Source organism: Lolium perenne, chromosome 2 (genome assembly GCF_019359855.2).
Source record: "Lolium perenne isolate Kyuss_39 chromosome 2, Kyuss_2.0, whole genome shotgun sequence".
In the NCBI taxonomy this organism is placed as follows: domain Eukaryota; kingdom Viridiplantae; phylum Streptophyta; class Magnoliopsida; order Poales; family Poaceae; genus Lolium; species Lolium perenne.
The window spans coordinates 285139865-285162123 of NC_067245.2; the positions used below are offsets into that span (position 1 = coordinate 285139865).

The 22259-nt window shown below is 44.2% G+C and overlaps 1 protein-coding gene across 2 annotated transcripts in view; it reads left to right on the top strand.

Moving 5' to 3' along the window:
• LOC127336385 (26S proteasome non-ATPase regulatory subunit 13 homolog B) overlaps positions 1–22259 on the top strand; it is a 76018-nt gene that overhangs the window by 39001 nt on the left and 14758 nt on the right. The gene's annotated exons all lie outside the window — the stretch shown is intronic.

Genomic DNA, 22259 nt, shown 5'->3' on the forward strand with positions numbered 1-22259 from the left:
TGGGGCGCAGAGGAGGATGAGGGTGGCGACGAGGGCGAGGGCGAGCGGGCAGGGGCGGTGCACGGAGGCGGCCATGGTGGTTTCAATCTGGGCACGGTGCGTACAGTGCAGGCTCGTCAAGTTCAGTTTCAATCTGGTTATCTTCCTTCTTTTTTACTTCGCCGAACGGGTTTCGCATCTGATCCACCGACCTGTCCATGACCAACTCTAATTAGGGTCCTGCTGTAATTATTTTTTTACTTTTAAGTCCTTGTTAGGTATTTAACCAAGACAAACTGAACTTTGGGTAGATGATCAAAGGTTGGTGAACTTCCAGGGTAAATAACCCATTTTCCCGACTATGAAACGGAAAAAAAAATCAGAAAGGCATGCTTGCGGCGGGGATTGAAGTCTCAGGCGGCGCCAGCATCAAAAGTCGCCGCATATGTGGTTTTGGCGCTGCAGGCGCCGTTACAGGGGCGGAAGCCTGGTCCGAGAATGGTGCGGTTACAGGAGGCGGTGCAGAGAGATCTGGAGCTCCAGGACACGGCGCACAGCTTGCCGGTGAGCAAGCGGAGCCCGGTGGAGAGAGGTTTTTGTCCGGCGAGGCAACTGTTTCCATTCGACTTGGCAGTTCAGAGAGCTCAGGTGCAGCTTCCTTCGCATTGGAACAAGAGACCTCGGCCGCTGGGGCTGGCGGTCTCAGAACTGAAGGCAGCACTAGCGCTGCTGATTCTCAATCACCATGCGCAGCTGTTGGAGATGCCTGTAGAAGAGTTCGAGGAGTCCGAAGCTTGATAGGGACTGCTGCTCTGAATATTGGTGGGAAAGGGGAGAGAGGAGATGTGGTGGTGGGTTCCAGGAGCTTGTCCATGGCGCAGTGGACCGAGTCAAAAAGCAGGTGCCCTGTACCCGCGGTGGACATGGAGGATAAGGAGATCGAGCTACTTTTTGAGCAGCTCTGGAATATCCCGCAGCATCTGGCCAAGCCACCCACGAGGGGAGCGGCATATATAAACCCCCCTCTCCTTCCTAGGGTTCGCAGTTCTCCCTCTCCGCCGCCATTGCCACCAGAGAGACCAGCCCTATGCTACTTGGGGGCTGAAGAGTGTGAGTTTATAGATCTAGAGGTGGAGGAGCTGATCATGGCTGACCGTGGCCGTGGTGGAAGAAACAGGGGAAGAGGATCTGGTGGGGGAAGAGGGGATAACTGGAATCGTCAGCAACACAACAATCAGTTCAACCAGAACTCCCAGCAGCAACAGCAATAGCCATTCCAAGATTTCCAGCAAAATCAAGGTAGCTTCCCTTTCCCTCCTCAACCTTATGGCTTTGTGCCTGGAGGGATGCCCCCTCCTTGGGCCTTCCAGGGAGCATATCCTCAATTCCCTCCACAGCAGTTTGGATATCCATCCAACCAGTGGATAGCTCCAAATTCTGAGGATTTCTATCAGAACAACCAGAATTTAGAGGGTGTGAATGCTGCTAAAGGAAAAGGTGGAGAACCCAAGCAGATGCAGAAGAAGAAAAGTGGAGGGAGTGGGGAAACTGCTCAAGTGATCCCAAATCAGATGTCCTATGTGGATACTATCTGTCTTGGCTCTGGAGAACCTGGGCATTTCAAGCAGTCATGTGATAAGAAGGCTTTCTGTTTCATTTGCAAGGCAACCAATCATGCTGTTGAAGGTTGTCCTCTTATCAAGAGGCCTCCTCAGGTAGCTAAGTATATTGGTAGTGCAGCTAATGGCCTGGGTTTCTTTCATATTGAGATCCCTGATGTGGTGGTGAATCCTGTGGCTACTACCAAGAACTGTGGTTCGGTGTTGATAGAGGAGGGCAACATAACCAAAGCAGAGCTAGCTAAGGAGTTTGCTGGAATTTACAGAACAAATTGGCCTTGGCAGATCAGAGAGCTCACTCAATGGTCTTATCTGGTCAAATTTCCACCACACCTCCCAGTGGACCAGGTGATTGGCTACCCCAGGTTTGGTCTCACAAAACCCGGTGTCTGGGTGAAAGTGGAGGCTTGGGATGATGATCTAGATCCTGTAGCTGTCATGCAAGAGACTTGGATGAAAATCCATGGCCTGCAACCTCCATGGTGTGAATGGAACTGCATTGCTCAAGCTGTTTCTGTGTGTGGCATTTTGGAGGAAATAGATTGGATGAGTGTGTTCAAGGATTGTGCTGAGGTGGTTAGAGTCAGGATAAAGTGCAGAGATGCCACTAGAATTCCTGCTGGCAGGTTGTTCCATTTTCAAGGAAAATTTCATCAGTTGCTGTTTGAAGCAGAAGGAGAGCCTGCTATGGGGGTGGCTGAGGACCCTCCTCCTCCACCTCCCCCTCCTTCAGATGGAAATGATGAACATGGAAATGAAGGGCAAGCTGGTGAAAGACAGGATGGTATGGAGACTGATAGAAGTAATGCAGCAGGGAGTGCTAATGCTAATTCTACTGTGATGACTCCTAGTGCTTCTAGTTCCGGGTCTGTGGTGAGAAGACTTGTGGCTAATGGTGAAGAGGTCAAGGAGTATGTCAGTGGTGCGGAGGTGTATGACTTGCTGCTCAAGAATGGTTGTGTTGGTGATGATGGTAGGTTTATTTGGAAAAGTGGTGGTTGTTGCTCTCAAGATGAAATGGGAGATGAAGTACAGACTTTCCTCTTGGAGAACCAAGGGGTCCTTGCTGGTCAACAGGAGGGTGATATGGAGACTTTGGAGATGAAGGTGGATGACCTTGAAGCTGCTCTACCAGATGAATTTCTTCCCACTCTGGAGAAACCTGGCAAGGAGGTGATAATGGACAAAGTTGACAAGGATAAAGGAAGGAAGAAGAAGGCTTGGGGACTTGTGCAAGCTACCAGACAGAGCTCTAGGGTGGACACCTCCATTAATGTCATGAAGAAAGCTATTGAGTACAAGAAAAGGAGTAATCTGGAGGAGCCTAACAAGAAGATGAAAGGTATAATGTAGTCTAATGCTTTTAAGTCTCTTGATGTTGATTATCTTGAATCTTTAGCTAGAAAGGTTGGTGTTGATATTTCTGCTATTAGTGCCAATGGTAGGGTAGATAATAATCATCATAGTTGCAAATCACCTAGGAGTGATTTAGTAGATAATGAGATTCCTAGTGAGAACTTACCTCTTGAATCTCAAAAAATAGTTTTACTTTCTGATAGTGATGCTCTAGCTGCTACTCCTGGAAAAAATGATAGGGAAGGTGATGAGAATTATGAGGATGAAGGGGATAAATGGATAGAAGTCATTAGGAAATCTCGGGGCAAGCACCCCAGGAAGAGGTTACAATGTTAGTTTCTTTTTTCAATATTAGAGGGATCACTGCTCCTGGTAGAAAGAAATGGCTAGAGGACACTGTTATCCCTTTGAAAGTTGATTATATTGGTTTTCAAGAGACAAAAAAAAGAGAAATTCTCTAAGTCTTTCTTGAAATCTATTCTAGGGAATAGGAATTTTGAGTGGAACTTTATGCCTGCAGTTGGGACTGCTGGTGGTATCCTAGTTGGCCTGAACAATGATATTTTTGAGGTTATTTCTTGAGACATTAAGTCTTTCTCTGTTAGCACAACTGCTAGGCTGAAAAGTTCAGGTGTAGTGATTAGGTTAACTACAGTGTATGGCTCTCCTTATGAGGAGGGTAAGGAGTTGTTTATTTCAAAATTACATGAGTTGTTCTTAAATTGGAATGGTCCTGCCATGATTGGAGGGGACTTTAATTTGGTTAGGTTTCAGAGTGATAAAAGTAATGGTGTTATAGATTTTAAATGGGCTGACAAGTTCAATGCTTGGATTGATATGTGGGCCTTACTAGAAATAGGTTTGGCAGGTAGATCTTTTACTTGGAGTAATAATCAAAACAATAGGATTATGAGTAGGATTGATAGAATCTTTTGCAATACTAGTTTTGAGGCTATGTTTCCTCTGGGGAATGCAAGAGCTTTACCCAGGCTAGGGAGTGATCACACTCCAATAGTTTGGGATTCTGGGGAGGTAAATGTTCCTAAGAAAAGTAGTTTTAAATTTGAAAATGGTGGAGTACTAGGGTAGATTTTCTAGATGTGGTAGTTAAAGCTTGGTCTATCCTAGTTAAAAGTAATAATCCTCTAGATATATGGCAGGCTAAGGTAAGGAATTTTAGGAGCTCTGCTAAAGGCTGGAGTGCTAATATAGATGCTGAAATTAGAAAAAAGAAAAAAAATCCCTTATGGAGGAGTATGATGCTTTAGATGTTAAAGCTGAAACCCATGAGCTATCTGAGGGTGAAGCTGGTAGATTTAATCAAATTCTTGCTGAATTGAGTTCCTTTTGGATAATTGAGGAAATCAAAGCCAAGCAAAGATCTAGAGATAGAGATGTCTGTGAGGGGGATAGAAATACTGCTTATTTTCATGCTTTAGCTAACTGAAACCAAAAAGATGCTAGAGATAGCTAAAGCCTTTTATAAAGATTTGTTTGGTGCTGAAGAGAGACCTGAGATTAGGCTGCTAGATAACTTTTTCTTACCTGAGGAAAAAGTAACTGTAGAAGAGAATGAGATGTTAGAAGGGAGATTTACTTTGGAGGAGATAAAAGAGGCTATGTTTGGTTCCTATGCGGATGGAGCACCTGGGCCAGATGGCCTGTCTTTTTTCTTTTATCAGAAATATTGGGATATTATTGCTATAGATTTACTGCACCTCTTCGATGCTTGGTTTGATGGTAAGCTAGACATTTTTAGACTGAATTTTGCTATGATTACCTTGATCCCAAAAGAGAATGATGCTAGAACTATGAAGAAATTCAGACCTATAAGTTTACTTAACTATAGCTTTAAGATTTTCTGCAAAGTGCTGACAAATAGGTTGGCCAAAATCATAGGGAGATTAATTTCTCCAAATCAATCTGCTTTTATTAAAGGTAGATATATTTTGGAGAGTGTTGTTACTGCACATGAAATTGTACATGAGGTGCATAGGAGGAAAATGGAAGGTTTTGTTTTTAAAATTGATTATGAAAAAGCATATGATAGAGTTAATCTAGATTTTCTGTATGAGGTATTGCATCTTAGAGGATTGGGATTTCTATTTTCGTGCCCCTGGTTCCTTAGTTGTGCTCAGTTTTCCCCAGCCTCTTAACTTTTCCTCAGTTTTCTCCTCCCTCTAGTTTGAAACCCCTCGGACGGGAGGGTTGCCGTCAGGTCAGAGGCCTTACCGTTACCGTTAATCTGACGGGTGGGGCTGCACAGATCGAGTTGGGGCTGCACAGAGGGCAGTTCCTCTCTGACCGTCTCGCGCTGACGGGTAGCCATCCATTTGTCGCTGACGCGTGGGCCGTTTTATTTCCTGATTGTATACGCGGTGCTGCCAATGACAAATGGGGCCGCTCTATAGGGCTGCCGCAGCCAATGACCAGTGGGGTCGTCTATTTTTCAAGAAAATACATATATAACCGCTCTGTGTGGCTGCCGCAGCCAATCACCAGTGGGGTCGTCTATTTTTCAGGAAAAGACATATATTACCGCTCTGTGGGGCTGCCGCAGCCAATGACCAGTGGGGTCTTCTATTTATTTAGAGAAAATTATATATTCCCGCTCTGTGGGGCCTCCGCAGCCAATGACCGCTGGGGTCGTCTATTTATTTAGAGAATATCATATAGAGCCGCTCTGTGGGGCCGCCTCAGCCAATGGCAGGTGACTATTTTCGCAGCTTAATCTAAAGTGAATCTTATGCTAAACATGGTGCTTCCCGACGGTGACCTAGCAGTGTCGGCGAGAATAGCCGTTCTGACCATGCCGATATCAGCATCGTTTGGAGGCTGTGGTGCTCGAATCATGATGGAAATTGCGATATAATTTTTTAAATGCATAATATATAGGAAAATAGCTAGATCTCTAAATCGATGCATATGAAGCTACATATATATTCTTGGTCATAGTTCCCTTATCTAAAGGGGATGGATGCATGGCTTCACGTCGTCGTCGCTTTCATCGTCAGTATCTTCGTCGTCCGAGTAGTTGTACTTCCTGCACATTGTTCTGTCAAACACCTTCACTGTGAGCACATCATCGCCTTCATATTTGAAGTGTACGAAGCAGACGAAATCCACACCGTGTGCGATGGCGAAATTCTCCCAGCCCTTGTCGAGGTACATCCGGCCTTGACCGTCAAATAGGACCTCCACGGTCCAGAGACGAGGACCACAGTCAGCTGCTCGCAGATACACCTTAGCTGGCTCCTGGCCGTCAAGATAGTCCGCAAATTTTTTTGGGAGTGCCTGCAAAGAGATCGAGCGCCGATCCGTCTGAAATTAAAGGTTTTTTAGAACATGCCCATAATTAATCACATGCATCATATATGTGGGAACGCGGACGTACCTTCTTGACCAAAGGGTCTTCATAGACGACGATGAAGAACTCCTCTATGATTAATGGCAGTGTTGACGGTGGTGGTGGCAATGATGATGATCCACCACCCCGGCCGCCCCTTCCCCTTCCCCTTCCGGTCCGCGTCCGAGAGAGTTTGCCAGGGGTACAAATGGAATGAAAATGGTGGAAGCCATGGCAATGGATCAAGTGTATGTGAACGAAGAAGAGAGAGGCAGAACCTATTGACACAAGGGATGGCCGTTGTGGGTGTTTATAAGGGAGAGATGACCGTTGTAGGGGTTTACACAATAAATTAAGGAGGAGGTGACCGTTGTGGGGGTTTACACAATAAATTAAGGAGGACATGATCGTTGTGGGGGTAGTCATCTAGGTTTTGTGTTTAGTCAAACTTCCCTTTAAACTTTGACCACATATATAGGAAAAAGTAGTAGCATTTATGACACTAATTTAGTATCCCGAGATTCGTTTTGAAATGTAGTTTCAAATTATACCAAAATCTCATCATATATTTGACTTAGTACAAAAGCTAAAAGTACACTTATTTGTGGACGGAGGGAGTATATCTCAACAAAAAAGTAATGCGGACTATCTTGACGGAAATGGAACATCGTGATATAGTTTATCATTTTACCGTGAAAACTAATGCCTAAAAGAAATGGTAATTCATGATAGTTTATCATTTTACCGTAATGGCTACAAGAAATCGGTGATTGTTCATCATTTTTTGTGTGGAAAGTAATGGCTACAAGAAATGGGTGATGGTGTATCATTTTTTGCGTGGAAAGTAATGGCTACAATAAATTGGTGATGGTGTATCATTTTTTGCGTGAAAAGTAATGGCTACAACAAATGGGTGATGGTGTATCATTTTTTGCGTGAAAAGTACAAATCGGTGATGGTTTATCATTTTTTGCGTGAAAAATAATACCTAAAAGAGTTTATAAATTATCTCGTGAAAAATAATACAGAAAACTAAACTTTGGCGTACTGGGTAACCGCCCTTTAGCATACATAGAGGGTGGAAGCTAACCGCCGACAGAGAGAGAGAGAGGATGGTGGCCCCGACCAGAGAGAGATAGGGGTTATCCTGCCCGTTAAATCATACGATCAACGGTCGGCGGGCACGATCCGCCTGACATGGGCTAGACCAATTAGGGCAATGTTGGGCGTCTGTGAGAATTTGTGAAGGGAGAGGCCAAAACTGAGTAGTATCAAGAAACCAAGGGCAAGTGAGTAGTAAACAGACTAAGGGATTCAAATATGAGATCTAAAAAATGAAAAATGTGTGTTTTGTACAATGAAACCCATCTTGACCTACCTCAAACTATTTGCAATACAAATATACATGAGTGTGAAAATTATGGCCTCATTCAGACAAAGTATGTTTTGGGGAAAGCTGTTTTGGGTAGGGCTTATTGTGGAAAACCATGCACCTTCATAGCTACTAGGTGATTTGAGAAGTGGCAATTTGTGGTAAAACTTGATTTATCTATGATTTATCTATGATTTGAGAAGTGGCAACTTGTGGTAAAGACTCCATGAGTAAGTGCCACTCTTTTTCGGAATTTTTGGCACATTAAATAACTCATTTAACTGGTTAATCCCATTTGTTGACTCTCTGTTGACCAGCCACTTGAGGGTAAAACTGAGTATATTGCACTAGCCAGTATTAGCACCCAAGGGGAAAACTGAGCACACAAAAAATGCTAGTATATGACTCGACGGTATACCTGAGTATATCTAAATTTCCAAGGTTAGACTCGAGGACGCGTGTTGCGGTGCAGAAGTGGAAGACGTGCCATTGTTGACGCGTGTCGCGGTGCAAACGTGCACTAGTGGACGCGGGTCGCATTTAGGACGCGTAAGCCCCTCTCTCCCTCCCTCTGCATACAGTACGTCTCATTCTCGCTCACGCACGAAACCACGCCTCTCACGTCCCATCAACTTCTCCAAATCGAAGGAAAAACCCCAACCGCCGTACGAGCCCTGCCGGCGATGGAGAAGAAGAATGCGCCGGCGGCCATCGCCCCCGAGCCCGTCGCCTCCGAGCCCGTCGTATCCGCGCCCGTCGCTGCCGAGCCCGTCGCATCTGAGCCCGTCGCCTCCGAGCCCGTCGCCGCCGAGCCCGTCGCCTCCAAGCCCGTCGCCTCCGAGCCCGTCGCCTCCGAGCCCATCGCCTCCAAGCCCGTCGCCGCCGTGCCCGTCGCCTCCGAGGGCGGCGCATCCAAGCGCGGCGCCTCCGTGAGCTGGGCCTCTCTCATGGGTGACGGACCACTTCACAAGATCGGCGAATGCTTACTGGCGAATGAGGAGTACGTGGACGCCTACTCTGCTATGAGGCAAGTCTGTAGAAATTGGCGTTCAGGTTTACCTGAGCCCGACGTGCACCTGCACGAATGGATCATGGTAGACCACGCCCTTCCACGCGCCGCTGAGTTCACCTTCCTCCAACTCGGCACATCCCGCTACGTCACCATAGATCTATCGGAAGTTCGTGCAAGGTTCAAATTCCTCCAAATTCCTCCATATCTATAGGGTTAATCTATTCTTATTTTCAATCTTAGTGCTGAATGTTATCTTCATCAATATATTTGAGATTCTACTTCGTCGGCTTTTGCCGTGGTGTCATCGTGCTTGCCCAGAAGAGCCCGCCGCACAAGATATGGCTTCTGAACCCACTCACAAAGGCATCGAACACTATGTTTGAGGCGCAGATGCCATCTGTTTTTCTGAATTCAGTCGCTTTAATCAAATCCCCGACTATGGTCTTCGTTTGCTCACATTTACCCGAGCGAAATTAGTTGGGTCGATGAGAGCACTCCAACTAAGGATATATATGAAGATTGGGGAGATGGTAGTTTTTCGATGGAGAACCATAGTTTGCGTTGCATTACCCCGTTCAATGGTGAACTGTATGCAATAGCTATGGATAATTTTGTGTTCGGAAGAATAGTGTGCACCAATGTACAGTTGCAGCAGCGCACGAGCACTGTCAAGATGGAGACACTAATTTCATTTCCACAACTTGGAAATGACAAGTTCTATCTTGTGAAGTCAGATGGTGATCTGCTGCTTGTGTTGTTGGACAACATGCTTTTGGAGGACCAACCATTGGTGTACCGTGTGGACACTCAGAGCCGCTCTCTCCATCCGGTCAGTAACATTGGCAGTCATGCCTTCTTCGTGCATTATATCTGGTGTATCTCCATCGACACCAGAGTGCACCCGACACTTCTACCTGGCTGCATCTACTACGCCGATTTCGGTTATATCAGAGAGTACATTCATGATACAAAGGCCTGGGATGAGTGGCCACGATATGTGGATAGAATGGGAAACTACGGTCTGAGAAATGAACACAGGTCATACCGTCTGGAGGATGTATTGGCCGCACACTGCAGACGGAAGGAGTTCAATGAATATTTCCTTGGGATAATGCACGAATGGGGCGACGAAGAAATATATGAGCAATGAGAAATCTTCTAGCTGGCCATACATTGCGTGCATCTTGTATTTTTTTCATCTTAGTTTGTCGTGAACATTAACAATGTTATTGGCTGCTTTTGGCTGCTGTATGCAGTTTATGTATTATACTTAGTTTTCTGATTATGCTGCTGTGAATTTATCATATACTAGCTTCTAGATTTGCTGCCATATTGGGCAAAAAACGAGGGTCAAAAGGCAGAAATAGAAGCTTCTCTAGATTTGATACTAATTTGGTGAAAAAGACAGAGAGAGAAAGAGGGGAAAAGGTGCTCTTAAAAGGGAAAATGCCAATTTGGGCCGAGAGAGACAAAACTGAGCTCCTGCTCACGTGCAACCAAACGCTATCTCGTCCTGTCCCACGCGGTCCCTTTCTACCAGCTCCACGCGATGAGGGCCCACACGACGCAGCCCCACACGTCAGCACGGAACGGTCAACTTAACGGGAATCCTGCCGTCTGAGCTGCTTCTGCGGGTTTCAAACAAGGACTTGGGGAAAACTGAGGAAAAACTAAGGAGCTGGGGAAAACTGAGCACAACTAAGGAACCGAGGGCACGAAAATAGAAATCCCTAGAGGATTTAGTCCCTTCTGGATTAGGCTTGTAAAACAGTTGACCACTGGTGGTTCAGTGGGTGTGAAAATAAACGAAGTAGAAAGTGATTTCTTTATCACTGGTAAGGGCTTAAGACAGGGGGGCCCTCTGTCACCTGGTCTGTTTAATTTTGTAGTGGATGTTTTCTGTAAAATGTTGCTCAAAGGAGGAGATGTGGGGCTGATTAGGGGTCTGTGCCCTGACTTTGTCCCAGGGGGTGTTATCTGTCTTCAGTATGCTGATGATACCTTACTTTTCCTTGAGAAAGCAATGAGATAGCCACTAATATGAAATGGATTTTAACTTGTTTTGAACAGATATCTGGCATGACAATTAATTACCATAAGAGTGAGTTAATTCCTATTAACGTAGAAATAGGGGAGTGTACTACTTTCCTGGAAACTTTTGGATGTGTGTGATACGTCTCCAACGTATCTATAATTTCTTATGTTCCATGCTTGTTTTATGACAACACCTACATGTTTTGTTCACACTTTATGATGATTTTATGCGTTTTCCGGAACTAACCTATTGACGAGATGCCGAAGTGCCAGTTCCTGTTTTCTGCTGTTTTTGGTTTCAGAAATCCTAGTAAGGAAATATTCTCGGAATTGGACGAAATCAACGCCCAGCATCTTATAATTCCACGAAGCTTCCAGAACATCCGAGAGGGACCAGAGGAGAGCCACAGGGGCCCCACACGCCAGGTTGGCGCGGCCAGAGGGGGGGGCGCGCCCCCCTATTGTGTGGCGGCTCCGTAACCCTTCCGACTCCGCCTCTTCGCCTATAAGAAGCCCCCTGACCTAAAACGTCGAGACGAATAAGCCACGGTATGAGAAACCTTCCAGAGCCGCCGCCATCGCGAAGCCGAGATCTGGGGGACAGGAGTCTCTGTTCCGGCACGCCACCGGGATGGGGAAGTGCCCCCGGAAGGCATCTCCATCGACACCACCGCCATCTTCATCACCGCTGTTGTCTCCCATGAGGAGGGAGTAGTTCTCCATCGAGGCTAAGGGCTGTACCGGTAGCTATGTGGTTAATCTCTCTCCCATGTACTTCAATACAATGATCTCATGAGCTTCCTTACATGATTGAGATTCATATGAGTTTTGTATCACTATTCATCTATGTGCTACTCTAGTGATGTTATTAAAGTAGTCTATTTCTCCTCCATGATGTAATGTTGACAGTGTGTGCATCATGAAGTACTTGGTATATGCTATGATTGTGATCTCTTGTAGATTATGAAGTTAACTATTACTATGATGGTATTGATGTGATCTATTCCTCCTTTCACAGTGTGATGGTAACAGTGTGCATGCTATGTTAGTACTTGGTATAGTTGTGTTGATCTATCATGCACTCTAAGGTTATTTAAATATGAATATCGAATGTTGTGGAGCTTGTTAACTCCGGCATTGAGGTGCTCTTGTAGCCCTACGCAATTAGTGGTGTTCATCATCCAAGAAGAGAGTGTAGAGTATAGCATTTATCTATTCATTTATGTGATCAATGTTGAGAGTGTCTACTAGTGAAAGTATGATCCCTAGGCCTTGTTCCCAAATACTGCAGTCATCACTTGTTTATTGTTCTACTGCATCTGTACTTCCTGCAATATTCCCACCATCAATTGCACGCCAGTTGTAGCAGCAAGCTATTTTCTGGTGCCGTTGCTACTGCTCATATTCATTCATACCACATGTATTTCACTATCTCTTCACCGAACTGGTGCACCTATACATCTGACAAGTGTATTAGGTGTGTTGGGGACACAAGAGACTTCTTGTATCGTGATTGCAGGGTTGCTTGAGAGGGATATCTTTGACCTCTTCCTCCCTGAGTTCGATAAACCTTGGGTGATCCACTTAAGGGAAAACTTGCTGCTGTTCTACAAACTTCTGCTCTTGGAGGCCCAACACTGTCTACAGGAAAAGAAGCCTGAGTAGACATCAAGCTATTTTCTGGCGCCGTTGCCGGGGAACGAAAAGCTACACAACGGAGATTTCCTCCCTCGTCAACCACGCGCCAGTCCTGGGCAGTCAAGTATTTTCTGGCGCCGTTGCCGGGGAACGAAAAGCTACACAACAGAGATTTCCTCCCTCGTCAACCACGCGCCAGTCCTGGACAGCATCAAGTATTTTCTGGCGCCGTTGCTGGGGAGGAAAGGTAAAAGGTACTCACACTCCGGATCTCGGCAACTAAGCTATTTTTTTTGGGTGAGTGCTCGAAGTTATTTCCTTTAGATCCTGCAATTGCATCTTTTTGTTTCTTGTTAAACACTAGTTTGGCATAATGGAAAGCAACTATGAGCTTTTTAATCTATTTCCTGAGTTAAGACATAAATGGTGTGTTGCAAAAATTGAAAAATCTATGGAACCTTATTTGCATGCTAAAGGCAATGTTATTAGTATGAATGCTTTGAACACCACTGTTGCTAATGATATGGAAAATTCTAAGCTTGGGGAAGCTGGCTTTGATGAGCATGATATTTTTAGTCCCCCAAGCATTGAGGAGAAAATTTTCTTTGATGATACTTTGCCTCCCATTTATGATAATTATAATGATAGTAGTCTTTTGGTGCCACCTACTATGGAGGATAAATCTAATTATGATTACAATATGCCTCCTATATTTGATGATAGCTACTTTGTTGAATTGCTCCCACTACAATTAATAAGAATGACTATGCTTACGTGGAGAGTAATAATTTTATGCATGAGACTCATGATAAGAATGCTTTATGTGATAGTTATATTGTTGAGTTTGATCATGATGTTACTGAAAATCTTTATGAGAGAGGAAAATATGGTTGTAGAAATTTTCATGTTACTAAAACACCTCTATATATGCTAAAAATCTTGAAGTTGAGCTCGTCTAGTTTTCCTATGCTTATTGCATTATGCCTACATGACTTGTTTATTTACAAGATTCCTTTTCATAGGAAGCATGTTAGGCTTAAATGTGTTTTGAATTTGCCTCTTGATGCTCTCTTTTGCTTCAAATACTATTTCTTGCGAGTGCATCATTGAAATCACTGAGCCCATCTTAATGGCTATAAAGAAAGCACTTCTTGGGAGATAACCCATGTGTTTATTTTACTACAGTAATTTTGTTTTATATTTGAGTCTTGGAAGTTGTTACTACTGTAGCAACCTCTCCTTATCTTTATTTTATTGCATTGTTGTGCCAAGAAAAGTCTTTGATAGTAAGGTTCATACTAGATTTGGATTACTGCGCAGAAACAGATTTATGTCTGTCACAAATTTGGGCAGTGTTCTCTGTAGGTAACTCAGAAAAATCTGCCAATTTACGTGAGTGATCCTCAGATATGTACGCAACTTTCATTCAATTTGAGAATTTTCATCTGAGCAAGTCTGGAGCCTCTTAAAAATTCGTCTTTACGAACTGTTCTGTTTTGACAGATTCTGCCTTTTATTTCGCATTGCCTCTTTTGCTGTGTTGGATGGATTTCTTTGTTCCATTGACTTCCAGTAGCTTTAGGCAATGTACAGAAGTGTTAAGAATGATTATGTCACCTCTGAACATGTGAATTTTTGATTATGCACTAACCCTCTAATGAGTTTGTTTTGAGTTTGGTGTGGAGGAAGTTTTCAAGGGTCAAGAGAGGAGGATGATACAATATGATCAAGGAGAGTGAAAGATCTAAGCTTGGGGATGCCCCCATGGTTCATCCCTGCATATTTCAAGAAGACTCAAGCATCTAAGCTTGGGGATGCCCAAGTCATCCCCTTCTTCATCGACAAAATATCAGGTCACTTCTCTTGAAACTATATTTTTATTCGGTCAGATCTTATGTACTTTACTTGGAGCGTCTGTGTGCTTTTGTTTTTGTTTTGTTATTTTCATTCTCTGAATAAATGCTTGTGTGGGAGAGAGACACGCTCCGCTGATTCATATGAACACATGTGTTCTTAGCTTTTAATGTTCATGGCGAAGGTTGAAACTGCTTCGTTAACTGTTATATGGTTGGAAACAGAAAATGCTACATGTGGTAATTGGTATGATGTCTTGAATAACTTGACACTTGGCAATTGTTGTGCTCATGTTTAAGCTCTTGCATCATATACTTTGCACCTATTAGTGAAGAAATACATAGAGCTTGCTAAAATTTGGTTTGCATGATTGGTCTCTCTAAGGTCTAGATATTTTCTGGTAAAGGTGTTTGAACAACAAGGAAGATAATGTAGAGTCTTATAATGCTTACAATATGTTCTTATGTAAGTTTTGGTGTACTAGTTCATACTTGTGTTTGCTTCAAACAACCTTGCTAGCCTAAGCCTTGTATTGAGAGGGATTACTTCTCGTGCATCCAAATCCTTGAGCCAAAAACTATACCATTTGTGTCCACCATACCTACCTACTACATGGTATTTCTCTGCCATTCCAAAGTAAATTGCTTGAGTGCTATCTTTAAACACTTCAAAAGTTATTACCTCTTATTTGTGTCAATGTTTTATAGCTCATGAGGAAGTATGTGGTGTTTATCTTTCAATCTTGTTGGGCAACTTTCACCAATGGACTAGTGGCTTCATCCGCTTATCCAATAATTTTGCAAAAAGAGCTGGCAATGGGGTTCCCAGTCCCAAATTAATTAACCTTAATAGACACTCCTCCATGGTATGTGATTGTTGGACGGCACCCGAGGATTCGGTTAGCCATGGATTGAGAAAGCAAAGGTGGGGAGGAGTGTCATCTAAATAAAACTAAAATAAAAAGGCACTCCTTCATGGTATGAGATTGTTGGCAGGCACCCGAGGATTTGGTTAGCCATGGTTTGTGAAAGCAAGGTTGGAAGGAGTGCCACCCAAAAATAAAATCTTTCATGGGAGCCGCTCTTTGAAAGTCTGTCTGGCAAGGGGGTTAGAGTGCCCACTACCATTCGTTGACAACAACAAACACCTCTCAAAACTTTACTTTTATGCTCTCTTTATATTTTCAAAATAAAAGCTCTAGCACAAATATAGCAATCAATGCTTCCCTCTGCGAAGGGCCATTCTTCTACTTTTATGTTGAGTCAGTTTACCTATTTCCTTCTGTCTTAGAAGCAAACACTTGTGTTAACTGTGCATTGATTCCTACATACTTGCATATTGCACTTGTTATATTACTTTATGTTGACAATATCCATGAGATATACATGTTACAAGTTGAAAGCAACCGCTGAAACTTAATCTTCCTTTGTGTTGCTTCAATGCTTCTACTATGAATCTATTGCTTTATGAGTTAACTCCTATGCAAGACTTATTTATGCTTGTCTCGAAAGTACTATTCATGAAAAGTCTTTGCTATATGATTCAATTGTTTAATCATTGTCTTTACCATTGCTTTGAATCACTTCATTCATCTCATATGCTTTACAATAGTATGATCAAGATTATGTTGGTAGCATGTCACTTCAGAAATTATCTTTTATCGTTTACCTACTCGAGGACGAGTAGGAACTAAGCTTGGGGATGCTGATACGTCTCCAACGTATCTATAATTTCTTATGTTCCATGCTTGTTTTATGACAATACCTACATGTTTTGTTCACACTTTATGATGATTTTATGCGTTTTCCGGAACTAACCTATTGACGAGATGCCGAAGTGCCAGTTCCTGTTTTCTGCTGTTTTTGGTTTCAGAAATCCTAGTAAGGAAATATTCTCGGAATTGGACGAAATCAACGCCCAGCATCTTATAATTCCACGAAGCTTCCAGAACATCCGAGAGGGACCAGAGGAGAGCCACAGGGGCCCCACACGCCAGGCCGGCACGGCCAGAGGGGGGCGCGCCCCCCTATTGTGTGGTGGCTCCGTAACCTTGCCGACTCCGCCTCTTCGCCTATAAGAAGCCCCCTGACCTAAAACGTCGAGACGAATAAGCCACGGTACGAGAAACCTTCCAGAGCCGCCGCCATCGTGAAGCCAAGATCTGGGGGACAGGAGTCTCTGTTCCGGCATGCCGCCGGGATGGGGAAGTGCCCCCGGAAGGCATCTCCATCGACACCACCGCCATCTTCATCACCGCTGCTGTCTCCCATGAGGAGGGAGTAGTTCTCCATCGAGGCTAAGGGCTGTACCGGTAGCTATGTGGTTAATCTCTCTCCCATGTACTTCAATACAATGATCTCATGAGCTGCCTTACATGATTGAGATTCATATGAGTTTTGTATCACTATTCATCTATGTGCTACTCTAGTGATGTTATTAAAGTAGTCTATTCCTCCTCCATGATGTAATGTTGACAGTGTGTGCATCATGAAGTACTTGGTATATGCTATGATTGTGATCTCTTGTAGATTATGAAGTTAACTATTACTATGATGGTATTGATGTGATCTATTCCTCCTTTCATAGTGTGATGGTAACAGTGTGCATGCTATGTTAGTACTTGGTATAGTTGTGTTGATCTATCATGCACTCTAAGGTTATTTAAATATGAATATCAAATGTTGTGGAGCTTGTTAACTCCGGCATTGAGGTGCTCTTGTAGCCCTACGCAATTAGTGGTGTTCTTCATCCAACAAGAGAGTGTAGAGTATAGCATTTATCTATTCATTTATGTGATCAATGTTGAGAGTGTCCACTAGTGAAAGTATGATCCCTAGGCCTTGTTCCCAAATACTGCAGTCATCGCTTGTTTACTGTTCTACTGCATCTGTACTTCCTGCAATATTCCCACCATCAACTGCACGCCAGTTGTAGCAGCAAGCTATTTTCTGGTGCCGTTGCTACTGCTCATATTCATTCATACCACATGTATTTCACTATCTCTTCGCCGAACTAGTGCACCTATACATCTGACAAGTGTATTAGGTGTGTTGGGGACACAAGAGACTTCTTGTATCGTGATTGCACGGTTGCTTGAGAGGGATATCTTTGACCTCTTCCTCCCTGAGTTCGATAAACCTTGGGTGATCCACTTAAGGGAAAACTTGCTGCTGTTCTACAAACCTCTGCTCTTGGAGGCCCAACACTGTCTACAGGAAAAGAAGCGTGAGTAGACATCAAGCTATTTTCTGGCGCCGTTGCCGAGGAACGAAAAGCTACACAACAGAGATTTCCTCCCTCGTCAACCACGCGCCAGTCCTAGGCAGTCAAGTATTTTCTGGCGCCGTTGCCGGGGAACGAAAAGCTACACAACAGAGATTTCCTCCCTCGTCAACCACGCGCCAGTCCTGGACAGCATCAGTGTGCTAGGGTCTTTTCCAATTAAATATCTAGGGATCCCTCTTCATTATGATAAATTGAAGAGAGAGGATCTACAACCTTTGATTGATTCCCTATTAAGTAGATTAGCTGGCTGGAGAGGGAAGTTATTATCATCTGCAGCCAAGAGGGAATTAGTGAGATCAGTCTTATCTAGTATCCCAGTTTATTTGCTCTCTTTCTTTAAGTTCCCCAAATGGGCTTTGAAACTTATTAATACACAGCTAGCCAATTGCCTATGGAATGATGAGGAAGGGAACAATAAAATACATTTATCCAATTAGTCTTCTGTGTGTATGAGAAAAGAGTTTGGTGGCATGGGGGTTCCTAACCTGCAAGATTTAAATTTATGTCTCTTAGGGTCTTGGGTTAAGAGATATATAGAGGGGGAAGGGACCCCGTGGAGGAAAGTCATAAATTGTAAGTATAATACTAAGGATCCTAATATTCTGTGTTGACATGATGCAGACCCATCCACCTTTTGGAAAGGTGTGATGGGTGCTGCAGAGGCTGTGAAGTTTGGATATAAATGGAAAATAGGAAATGGTAGGAGTGTTAGATTTTGGGAAGATATTTGGTTTGGTAATACTAATTTGGCAACTCAGTTTTGGGACATATATTTTGTATCTAACCAACAAACTAAAACTGTTAGGGAGATCTGGGATGGAACAAATTTGAGGTGTGATTTTAGGAGAAATTTCACTGATGATATGATGGTGCAATGGCAGGAATTAGTTGCTATTGCTGAAACTATAGTTTTTAATTCTGATGAGGATCAACTTATCTGGGCTTATGAAACGAATGGTGTGTACTCTTCAAAATCTATGTATGCTCTAGTAAATTTTAGAGGAGTGACTCCAATCTATTTACCTGCTGTTTGGGACTTAAAAATCCCACCTAGAATTCAGATTTTTCTTTGGCTGTTGTCTCAAAACAAAATTATGACTTGAGACAATTTGAGAAGGAGGGGTATTCCAAAACCTATGGAGTGCTCCTTCTGTAGAGAATTTGAAAGTGTGCATCATCTGTTTTTTGACTGTATTGTTGCTAAACAGGTGTGGGGGCTGATTAAAGAAATTTGCAAGTACAAAGTAGAGAAATATATAGATATAGCTGGTAGATGGTTGTGCAACAAAAGGTTTTTACAGTTTAATTTCATTTCCTCTGCTATTCTGTGGGGGATTTGGAATTCTTGGAATAGCCTAGTGTTTAATAGACTTACTTGGTTGGATTTGAAGCAGGTGTGGAGGGTTATTCTTTCTTATCTGAGAAATTGGAAGGTTCCTTTCAAGGATCAAACATGGGAGGAAGTGGACCTCTTCATGAAGCATCTATCAAACAAGATCAGAGCACCACTGGAGCTGGAACCACCCTGAAGTGTTCCTCCTTCGACTGGATTTCTTCCTGGGCTCCTGCTTCCAAAGCTTCTCATGGAGGACGAGCGTCGCTGGAGTTTCTGAAGGAACATTCAGAGGAAGACGCTTCAGTGCATGCTGTGCTGTGAAAAAAGGTCTCCAGCTCGAAAAGTGGTGTGTAATAGCTTTAGATTTCTCAGCTTAGCTGTGTTCCTATGCTACTGTGTCGTGAAGGGGTTTAGCTGTTGGACTTTGCCTTAGAACTGGTTGTTTTGCGTTGCTTTTGGTTGGCGTCTGGGATGTAGGTTTTAGCCCTGGTTTTTGGTTGGAGATAAGCAGTGGGTGCGGGGTGTGTTGAAAAACATTGTGGTTTCATTTTATCATATGAAATGGAACCGAGGAGATGTCTCCCTGTGAATCTAAAAAAAAATCAGAAAGAGCTTTTGGCTCCAAGTTTCGGTGCTCTCACCATTTAAAAAATTTAAAAAATATTTGTACAAGTACAGAGGGAAGAGAGGATGACATGGAGACCCGAGAACGCAAGGCCGATGTCACAGAAGCATGGAAGAGAAGGAGAAAGAGGAGCTGGACGCTCCAGGCTGGAACTTCCGCCCAGATATTGTCCAAGAATGAAGATGATCACGCTGAAGGAATCCAGCCGGGACTTCCGCCCCTTAGGACCGGAACTTCCGCCCCCAGAGACCGGAACTTCCTCATGTACGCTTTACATCACGAAATTGTCTGTTTTCAGCTTGTAACTTACCCCTTTCGTCCCCCTACCTATAAATAGGCATCTACCCACACCTTCATGAGGGAGAGATGATGTTTAGATGAATTGGCTTATGCCTCTATTATCCCTTAGTGGATTTGGGAAACCCCCACCTTAGATTACCCATCTATTGTATCCCTCCTTATCCGGATCTTTTCCATTCTAGTAATTCTATCAATTGAGAATATCTTGCTTTGCAACTCTATTCTTATTTGATCTTTTACTCTTTGGACTTCTATTTGGATTTGTCGATCTTTTGCAAGAGATTCTATCTTTTGGTCTTTGTCTTGCAATTCTATCGAGTTGGTGGTTCGGGCCAACGAGGATAACCGATTTGTGTGTGTGTGTGTTTGTATCGTGTTCTTCGCGTTCATCCACCTCCCTGCGAATCCCCCACCGCAATCACACTCCCCCGGGTCAATTCGTGAGATCGGGCAACCCACACGGACTCAACCCGTATCATATGGTATCAGATCAAAGGTTGCCACGGATCCGCTCCGCTCCGCCGGCCCACCGATCCGCTCCTCCCGCCCTGCTCGCCAGCACACGGGCGCCAACCACCACCGCGCCTCGCCCTCAACCCACGGCTGCATCGCCCTGGCCAACCGCCCTCACGCGCCCCTGGCCCAACTGCCGCCACCAGCAGCTTCCGCACCACCGGTCACGCATCACGCCACCAGCACAGCTGCTCGCCTCCACCTCACTTCGCCCACATGCACACCGCAACCTAGCTACATCTGCTCGATCCAACCGCCACCACGCACGCGCTGCTCCAACCTGCAACACGCGCGCAGCACGACACGCAACAGCCAAGCCTTGATCTCACCCCAGCTTGATTCCCCAGTTTCCAAACAACAAATTCGCGCAGAAAAATTGCCTGACCGGAACTTCCGGCCAAAGTGTGTGGAACCTCAGGTCTAGTTCTGGTCTTGTTCCGAAAACGCACAGTTTGACATACAACAGCCGCTGATTTCTGTTTCGCGCATTTCCGGAAGTTGACCGGAACTTCCGCCCGGCGCAATTTTTGATCCCAATTTCAGCAACTTTTGACACCCAATTTTGATCCAAGTTTTGACAACTTTTCGGAGCCCCTTTTGATTTCAAATTTTAACCATAATCCCACCCATTTGACTCCAAAATTTTGACAACTTCGATCGCTCGTTTTGACCCAACTTTTCAAGCATTGACTTTTGTGTTCGGATTTCATCGTGGAGTGCATTGGTTGTCTATTCCGCTTCCGTGCCTACACCAACACCGCGACGAGACCTTTGGCACCCCGGATTCCGGCGCAACTTCGACACCATCATCGACACCACTTCGATCATCGCAAGTCCGTGTGCTTGACACCGCCTAACATCAATAGGTATAACTTGCCTCCCCTTGTAGCCAAACCTTTCTTTCTTTGCGTACCTATCCTATTAAGAGTGGCTTTCCGAGTGTTGCGAAGCATTGCACAAGTGTCACGACCGTGAGAGGGTGTGTGTGTGTGTTGTGGTTATACTTTATGTGTATATCAATGGCATGGCCTAGATCCGGCAAGCCCGGGTGGCCCACAGATAGTGATGTGGCATGTGGCCCATCGGGTGGAACTTCACTAGGAACAGATGGAGCAAGGACAAGCTCCAAGTCTTCCACTACAATCTCGCAACTCTTCAACTGTAGAGGAAATTTAACCAGCAGGGATTTTATCGATCCTTCGTTCACCATGAAGGGAGATCTTGATAGCTGAAACAGAAAAGGAAATATAACTAAAAAATTTATTGTAACATATATAAGAGGCAAATGAACAGTTTGAAATCTAACAAACTACAAGTTTGGATACATCAGTTTGGCGGGGAGCATGCGCACAAGATAGCACTGCAGTTTTCTAAGGCAGTAAGTACCAGAACAAATCAGGTGTCAGGTTGATAGATAGGGACTGAACATAACTACAGAAGCTAGAAGAACATCATCCAGCTTCATGCCCTAATTAACAGGTATGTTATCCACAACTAGTGCTCAGCATGAGCCCACAAATTCTCCAGTCTAAACGTACTTTAAGTTGGTCCGATTCAAATGAAGGAACTGCAAGTAGGCACCAAGACCTCACCAGCCTGATCGTACACCTGTAGATACAAACTGCACTCCAAGAATCCTATACTAAACTACAACGAGACAACAACTAGGACAGGAAAAACTCGCCATCCTGATTAGCGAAATCAACAAGTACCTTCCTGCGGCAAAATTCTAACAAATTGACCTAAAAGAGTTGGAAATTCTACCAAAATTGGGCGTGTAGCATCGTTCCAGCATCCAATTAATTCTTTTTCCGAATAAAACCTTGCGAGGTGTTGCGTCCGGAACCCCGGGAAGGTTGGGTAATTACGGTTTTATACGCCGCCGCCAGGGTTCTTGCCTCCCTCGGATCCCTTCCTGTCCCCAAACCAAGCAGAACCGAGCATGCGAGGAGCAATCTCACAAATCTAGGGATGGTGATTAGCGAGGAGG